Below are 8,438 nucleotides of genomic sequence, written 5' to 3'. Positions count from 1 at the left end.
CCCTGCTATGTGAAGCTGGAGGATGTGTGCATACAGGAGACCGGCTTCCATTCAAGACTCATTCTCAGATGCCACAGATGCAGTTTTCAAAGTAATGGGTATACCAATCACCACATTACTTAGCAAGTATTTACTGAATATCTGTTAAATAGTAGCCACTCTTCGAGGCACTTGGGGATACAAGAACAAAGCAGAAAAGCTCCCTTGTCATGGAGTTTATCTTCTGGTTGAGTGAAACACTCTATAAGTCGATTTTAGAAGTACACGCAATGTCTCATATGCTGATGAGTATAAAGAATAAACTAAATCAGAATGAAGGGCTGAAGACTGAGGGAAGAGATATTTTAGATAGGATGTTCAGGAAAGGCTTTTTCTAATGAGGTGACATTTGAGCTGAGACTTAATGTAGTGATGGAGGAAATGATGTGCATCTGTGGGAGAAGAGGAAAAGGAAGAACCAAAGATCTAAGGTGGGTATGTTGACATGTTCCAGAAACAGGAAAGACTTTACTGTGGCTGGGAGGGATTCGGAAAGGAGAAGACCATTAGAGGTTAAGATCCACCAGGTCATGGGATTCACTCATGTGGAACCTCCTAGGATTCTTTGGTAAATGTCATGGGAAGTCACTAGGCCAACGGGATGATCAGAACTAGTATTTATCAGGGAGCAGGCTCCGGGTGAAGGAATCCCAAGCTCACAACTAGACTGCATAGGTTTAAGGTGCCTATTACACATTCAACTGAAGCATTGAAGAGGCAATTTGTTATAGAAGGTTGTTTAGGGTAGAGCTATGGGCTGGAAACAAACATTTGTGAGTCAGCAATGTGAAAATAGCAACTAAAACCAAGAGATTGGATATAATTAATTAAACAATGAGGTAATTAAATAAAGATGTTTACCAGTTCTTGATAAGAGCTCTGGGCTAATAATCTATGTATGGCTTGATATAGCTTTATATCACTGGGCTCAGTCATTTAAAATGAGAACCATCACCACTCTCATACCTTGAGTAAGATCCAGCTCCCTTGATACTTTTACTACCTCCTTTCTAAGGAGGAGGAGGAGTAAAGGTGATTTTTCATATCCCCAGATATTCATTGGAATACTTGTCACTATAGGGCAGAGTCACTGTGCTTTCAAAGGCATGCACTCATAGTTCAATCCTCTCTTCCACCACTACTCTTCCAAACAGTGGATTTAGAAAAATGGTCTTACTCCTTGTACTTGACAGGCCATTTTTCTACTTCCTCTATGTTCTTTTCCCATGTGGCAGCCTGGCCTACAGAGAGTGACTTAACCTTCAGAAGGGTGGTCTAGACCAGTCTGGTGATGTTTCATTTTCCAGCATTCCACCCTGGGTGGTGCAGGCGTTCAGCTCCTTTTGTCCCACAGCTGGTTGGCTAACTGTCTTGGTGTTTCCTTTGAAAAAATAATCATTTCTGGATTTAAGGAAATGGAATAGGAACACTCATATTGGCCAAGAATCCAGACCCTTCAATTCATTTTCCCAGCAGAGAACTGTGCATCGGGCAGCACTGGCTGTATGCTCATAGCACTTTTACCCATTTTAGTAATTGTCCACGTGTGTTGCTCCCTGGGGAAACCTCAGAGAGGAGGAGAGATGAGGAACAGGCTTTAGGTGCCGCAACTTGAGCAGAATCCTTCTTCTAAAGACACTGCTAGTAAACATGTGGTTTCCTGAATATGATGAAACACCTTAAAGCAATGCAGGCTTTGTAGATGGCTTTGACTCTTCCTCCCTGACTAGACTAGTTCCTTCGGGGCAGGGATTATGTTTTGTTCACAGATGTACTCCCAGTGACTAACATGATTCTTAGTACATGGGAAGCACTCAGTAAGGCTTGTTGGATGAGGAAAGGAGATAGTGACCCTGGCATCATCTGTTTTATTGGAAAGGGGAAAATATCATATTCTTACAAGGAGCCATTTCTTTCTCCTTTTTATTATGGCAGGAGAATTCACCTGTCCACCAATGATCCTTTTATTTCTAACTCCCTGGAGGTAAAACTGGGGTTCTGAAGGTCATTTGCTGCCTCACCTAGAATTTGGAAAAATCTCATCATGCATCCTTCCAGCTGTTCTTGAAATTCTTAGATTATAGAACAGACTGTGATCTGATATTGAACGATGATTACCCTCTACTTCACTACACAAACCTCTTGCAGTCTTCAGTTTGGTCAACTCACTGTCCCAGGGACACTGGTGGATTCTGACCCCACGTGTACTTGACTGCGTGCTTCTTTGGGCTAGGTGAATTGGAGGTTCATCTCCTCTTCGATTTTACCCCTTCTCTGTGGTCTGAAATCTCTAGCTCACAACTTTCTTAGAACACCTGTGGTTGGAATCTGTCTCACTCTCTTGGCAGAAACTAATTGCCTCCTTGTATTGTTAGTATACGTAAGTGCAGAGCTTCTCAAGCTCAATGTTGACTGGAATCACCTGGAAAGTTTGTTAAACATTTTTGGGCCCCAGTCCCATAATTTTTGATACAGTAGGTATCGAAAGGAGTCTAAACATTTGCATTTTTAACATGTTCTTAAGTGATACTGATGCTGCTGATTCTGGGACCATGCTTTGAAAACCACTGGATGGCTCTCAATCCTGACAGCTCACTGGACTCACCGGAGGAATCTTTTAATGGCTGTAATGCCTGCACCTCAATGCAGACCGATTTAATCAGAAACTCTGGGTGTGGGACACAAACATTGGTAGGTGTAAAGGAAACCATCATTTTCTTCTCCTGGAATTACCACAGGTCTATAATAAAGGAACTTCTGCCTTATTGGCAGTATTAGGGACAAATACATCTCTGAGGTGATGCCTTTTTAAAAATGCCACTGGACCGTATTTCTTCAGGATCGTGGTTCTCAAAGTGTGATACCTGAACTAGCATCTTCATCATACATGGGCCTCATGCCAGACAGACCTACTGAATCAGTGACTTGGGTTTGGAGCCCAGAAATCTATTTAACAAGCTTTTCAAGTGATTCTGATGCCCACTCAATCCTGAGAATCACTACTCAATATAAAGTGGATAGATGGCTTGATAGTTAAATCAGTCATTCTCAAATATAGCTGTGTAGTAAAATCACCTGGGAAACTGTTAAATACGTACAGGCCCCCCAACCTCAGATATTCTGATTTGATTGTCCTGGGTGGGCATTTGTACTTTTCAAAGCACTGCAATTGATTTTATGGTACAGCCAGGGTTGTGCGATGACTGAGATAAATACTGTTTTGTAACCAATTAACCTAACCATTTACAATGGCTGCGGTTCTATTTCTACATGAATGAATAGATCTTCTGGCTGACCAGATTTGTTGTAAAGGAACATGTCAGTTAAAGTTAACATCACCAAGTCCTGTAGGGGACTTGGAGTAAAGTGTGTATGAAGAATACTGCTAGAAAGTATAGTGGTAAACACTATCTGTAACTGGCTACAAGTAACATGACAGAGTACTTGAGGATATGAAGTGTAGGAAAAAAGGAGGGTGAGGTAGATTAATTGAAAAAATGGCCACAGTTATTTACCTCCTTGCATCCATACTTCTTTGCAATGTGATTCTGATACTTCTTCCATGAAAAGGTTAAAATTATTTCCCAATCCTTGAATCTGGGCTGGCTATATCAGTAACATGTGGCAGAAGTAACACTGTGCCAGTTCTTGGACCAGGCTTCAAGAAACTTCATCCACGTCTAGGTTCTCTCTTGGAAACTCACTGCTGTTTTGAGAACTAGCTCAAGCTAGACTCCTGAAAGATGAGAGACCAACATGGAGGAGACCTAAGTCCCAGCTGAGGCCATTCTACATTTGCAACCCAAATCAATCCAACAGCTAACATGGGTACATGAAGGAGCCTACTTGAAACTCGAAGAACGAACCAGTTGGGTGTAGCCCAAATTGCTGACCAATAGAACCATGAGCTAAATAGATATTGTTTTAAGTCACTAAATTCTGCATAGTTCATAAGGTAGCAAAGCCTAACTGATACAGATGAAATAAAATGAATCCACGTATTCTTAACCTGAACTGGTGAAAGTTAACATAAGACTTAGTGGTTTACTAAAAACTGGATATAGGAAGAAGAGAGTGTGAGTGTACAGTGCCTGAAATTAGACAGCATTAACTCCTTTGACAATTTAACATCTCAAAATCAAAGGCTTTTTAAAAATACATGTAATCAACTAAAATTTTTCATGAAAATTATTTTTGTCAGGAAAGGAGGGAAAGTTTTGTGATTCACAAGGAGGGGGACCTGGGTCACATAGGTAACAGAAAACTTGTAGCACTGAACAGGAGAGCAGAGACCATAGCATTAATTTAGTAAATTTCAGTGCTATGTAAAAGGAGACGATAACCTGCTTAAAAGGGCTATAACATTTGTTTGGAATGAATATCAAATGAAAGAGTTGCATCAATTTGTCTGGTCTTTTAAGCTTCTCTCTGACTATAGGAAATGCCTTCCTGTGTATGATGTCAGCTATTTTCTTCATTAATAGATGGGTGGCATATTTGTATTTTTGTTTTCCTGGTGGAGAGAGCTTGTAGCTCTCTTTTGGTTCTCCAAGGGATTACGATTACCAAAAGCCAACTCTTATCCCAGGTCAAGAAGCCCTAAAAGATAAACAGAAAAATTCCAAGTGTGAATGCAGAATGATAGATATGTAGAATGTGGACAAGTGCTTTAAGGATTTAGACGTACCTCTCTTGGGCCACCGGTAGAAAAAGAGGTGTAATTTATGAGGACCCTGTGCCAGATATTTCATGTGTGCCATTTCATTTAATCCTCAAAAATGCTTTACAAGGTGATTGCTGTTATCTTCATTTATAGATAAGCACATTAAAGCTAAAGATTACCAGCTAGTCAGTCAGTTTGGGTACTTTGATCACAAATAACAGAAAGAGCAACTCCAACTGTCTTAAATAATACAAGAGACCAGTTCATGTAATTGCAAAAAGATGAATTAGGCAGAGCTTCAGTTATGGTTTGATCAGGGCTTCCAATCATTTGTTCTGAGATTGTTTTAGCTTAGTCTTTCTCATTGTTTTGGTTTTGTATTCTAGCAGCTTAGTCTGTGGTAGCTGCAGCAGGTCCAAGCTTCTGAACTGTACATATCATTTAGAATTTTAAAAATAATGTATAAAAGGCTTCAGCTTCACTAAGACCAAACAAACTTAGGTCACGTGTCCACTTCTGCATCGATTGCTGTGGCTGTAGAAAACCATACTCTAATTGGCTTAGGCCTTGGTTGTGTTCACCTTTAAACGATAGGATGGCAATGACTTTATACTGATTAGTTTTTGTTTTTGTTTTAAAGATGAGGTTGTCCTATGTTGCACAGTTTGGTCTCGAACTTCTGGACTCAAAGTATCCTCCCACCTCAGACTCCCAACTAGCCAAAAGGCGAACACCACCAAACCAGGCTATACTGGCTATACTGACTATTTTAAATGATCAAGTATATTACCTAGGTCATTCCCATCTAGAGCCCTTAGCTCCCACTCAGTAGCAGAGGAAAGGAAAAAAGACCATTAATATCCACCTTGTCTAGTAGGTGGTGAAAATAGCCTTTGACCATTTTATCTCCAACTCCACCCACATTCTTTCCCTTATGCCTACACTGTTTTCATCCAGGAAGTGAGACTTGTGCTGGACCTTCAGGGTTGGGCAAAGGGAGGTGATCGTAAAATGTTCACTAACTTGTGAGAGTTTTTGAAGTCTACAAATGAAAAGCATGATTGTACGTGAACTCAGAGAATCAACAGTAAGGATTGTCCCTTTCTCTGTTGATAGAGTTACTAGAAGACTAGCAGTCATTTGTTCTACTATCCTGACAATTCAGGGAATTTTTATAAGCAGCGATTTTTGTAAAGGAGGGGTTAAAATGACTGCTTAGACGTTGACAGTCTATCTCTAATAATGCATGTTAGGAGAAGGAAGACAAAGCTACAATTCAGCTGCTAGGTCTTGGTGATGTCATAAACACTTATGACAGCAGTAGAACTTTAAGATTGAATTACCTTCTTTGTACCCACTGAAGGAGCAGGCCTTGCTGTGTATAACACATTGTGTAAGCTAAACAGTGTTTGGCGGTTTTCACATGGCACATGAGAAGAAGGGAACTTAATCTGTGAACCCAGAAGATCATGAATCTGATAAGCCGAGAGATAATTTAACCCCGAAAATTGCTTTGGTCTCTGATATGTAATTTTCAAATTAAATAAATTAATATGTGCTGACATTTTCCTAACTTAATCTTAAGGCATCACAGTTTGATTAATCTAATGACGAGTTTCGAGTTGAGCATTTCATTATGTAACTAAAAATACCATAGTCCAGTATCATAAAGTTAGTTAATAATTTTAAGTGCATTAAAATTTATATCAAAATTCATATAGTAGGCAAGGGGGATAGAATCAAGCATGTTTCTTTTTTTCTTAGCAATGGAACATTTTGTAGGAATATTACCAGTCGAATATTCTAGGAGTAGAAAACACAGACAGTTTATTCAAGATTTGAATTAACAAGGCAAAAATACCAGCTTTGAAAATCAAGCGAGCTGTGGATGGTAAATAATTGATGTCTTCAAAGCCAAGGAGAAAATGAAGTTAACAGAACAGACTGTTGAAAATATTATTAAAATAAGTGTTTTTAATAAAATTCTTTTTATTTTTGGTCACTTTTTTGAAGTTCTCATTTTTACTTAATATGAGCTAATTTAAAAGCAAGATTTTTCTCTTATTACATTTTTTCAGGAAAAATTCAGGATGACTTAGAAAAAATGAGTCATGGATTGCCTTAATCCATGGACAGTTACTGAGAAGATACTTCAATCATCGAAACATAACAAAATCTGTTTTAATTGTAGTTTTGTATTTTTTTAATGACAGTTTTTAAAAAAGAGACTCATAAAAGCTGTTTGGCTATCTGTACTTGTTTATAGTAGAGCTGCATGTGAAATTAAATCCAAGTTGAGGACAGACCAAAGATTCATCAAGGAAACACCCAAAACTTGCTTAAGTATTGACTACTGTCAGTGTTCAAAATGCAAAAAGAAAACTCATTAACTTAAATCAAACATATAAAATATTTAATAATAAACAAGATTTTGTCCTTCCAGATTGATTTTTTTTGTGTTTCAGAGCACTGGGAATTGCTGAAGGACTTGATACTGTCAAAAATAATAATGACTTCCTCTTTTGTCAATAGTAGCAGACCTTTGATGTTGCTGGATTAATTCTTATATACTATCAATAAAATGCATTTAACATACTCAAATGTGTACTGTGATCTTATTCCTCTAAAATCATCCATACATTAAAAGAAGAAAAATGATCTGATCAATTGTTGTATTGCTTTTGAATAAATAAGTAATAGTCTAATAAATTCATTATAGAGATGATTTCATAGACCCAATGGACCCCAACTATTAAAACAATGAAAGATTCTTCTAGAATTTCTTGCTGTATTCACTTTTGTCTTTTCCAGGATACTTGTGACTTTCTTATATGTAAAACTTCCCCTTCCAAAAATTTCTCCCAAAGGTAAACTTGTGGCTTGGGATGAATTGAACTGGCTAGCCTAAGCTTGGCTGAATGACGGTGCCAACCCAGATAGCTAGAACCTGTGAATTTTTCCCTAGCCCACGAGGCCTTATCTAGTGTAAATGGAATGTAGAAGTTAATAATGATGTACTTTGAAGCCTATTGCCCTGAGGGCACTGATTCAATTCCTGCCTATACCTAAGAGGTAAGTCCTGGAAAAATGGTGTTGTGGGGGCTGCACAGAGGGCTGTGCAGTGATTTATGTGAAATGAGTTGGTGGTTTAAATCAAGAGCTCAGTTGACCAGAGTCCAATTCACAAAAACCACCAGTACAATTTATTCCCTTGTTGGCAGTATCTTCAGAGAGCAACTTAATGTTGAATGACTGAATGATCATTTTCTACTCTGGTATTTCTTGTGAAGCTTAGAGAAGAAAACATGCTATTTGGATGACTAAGGTTTCTGCTCAGAAGAAATGAAAATGATCACTTCCACAGTGTCATTTGTCAGAAAGGCTCCATTAAACCAAAGATGCTTTATAAAGCAACTCCTCTGCTTATTTCTACCAGTAGACTATACACAGAGCTGAATTTTACACAACCATATAATGCTTTGGTTTTTATAGATTATCACATATTGGGGGTGAAGTGGAGCAAATAAAACTGCAGGTTTCTGTATAAGCAGACATCTAATACTGAAGAAACAATGAGAAATAACCTTTCTTAAAAAGGGTACTTTGAATTTTAGAGTTAGAAGAATGCTTAAAATAGAAAGGAAGATATCAACATTTAATAAAAAAACTCCTATAAGGGAGTTATTATTTTATTTTACAAAAGAAGAGTTTAAGTACATTTGACTAATATCAAATA

This window comes from Macaca mulatta, chromosome 10 (assembly GCF_049350105.2).
Source record: "Macaca mulatta isolate MMU2019108-1 chromosome 10, T2T-MMU8v2.0, whole genome shotgun sequence".
NCBI classification, from domain to species: domain Eukaryota; kingdom Metazoa; phylum Chordata; class Mammalia; order Primates; family Cercopithecidae; genus Macaca; species Macaca mulatta.
Note: the sequence above shows the minus strand (reverse complement) of the source record.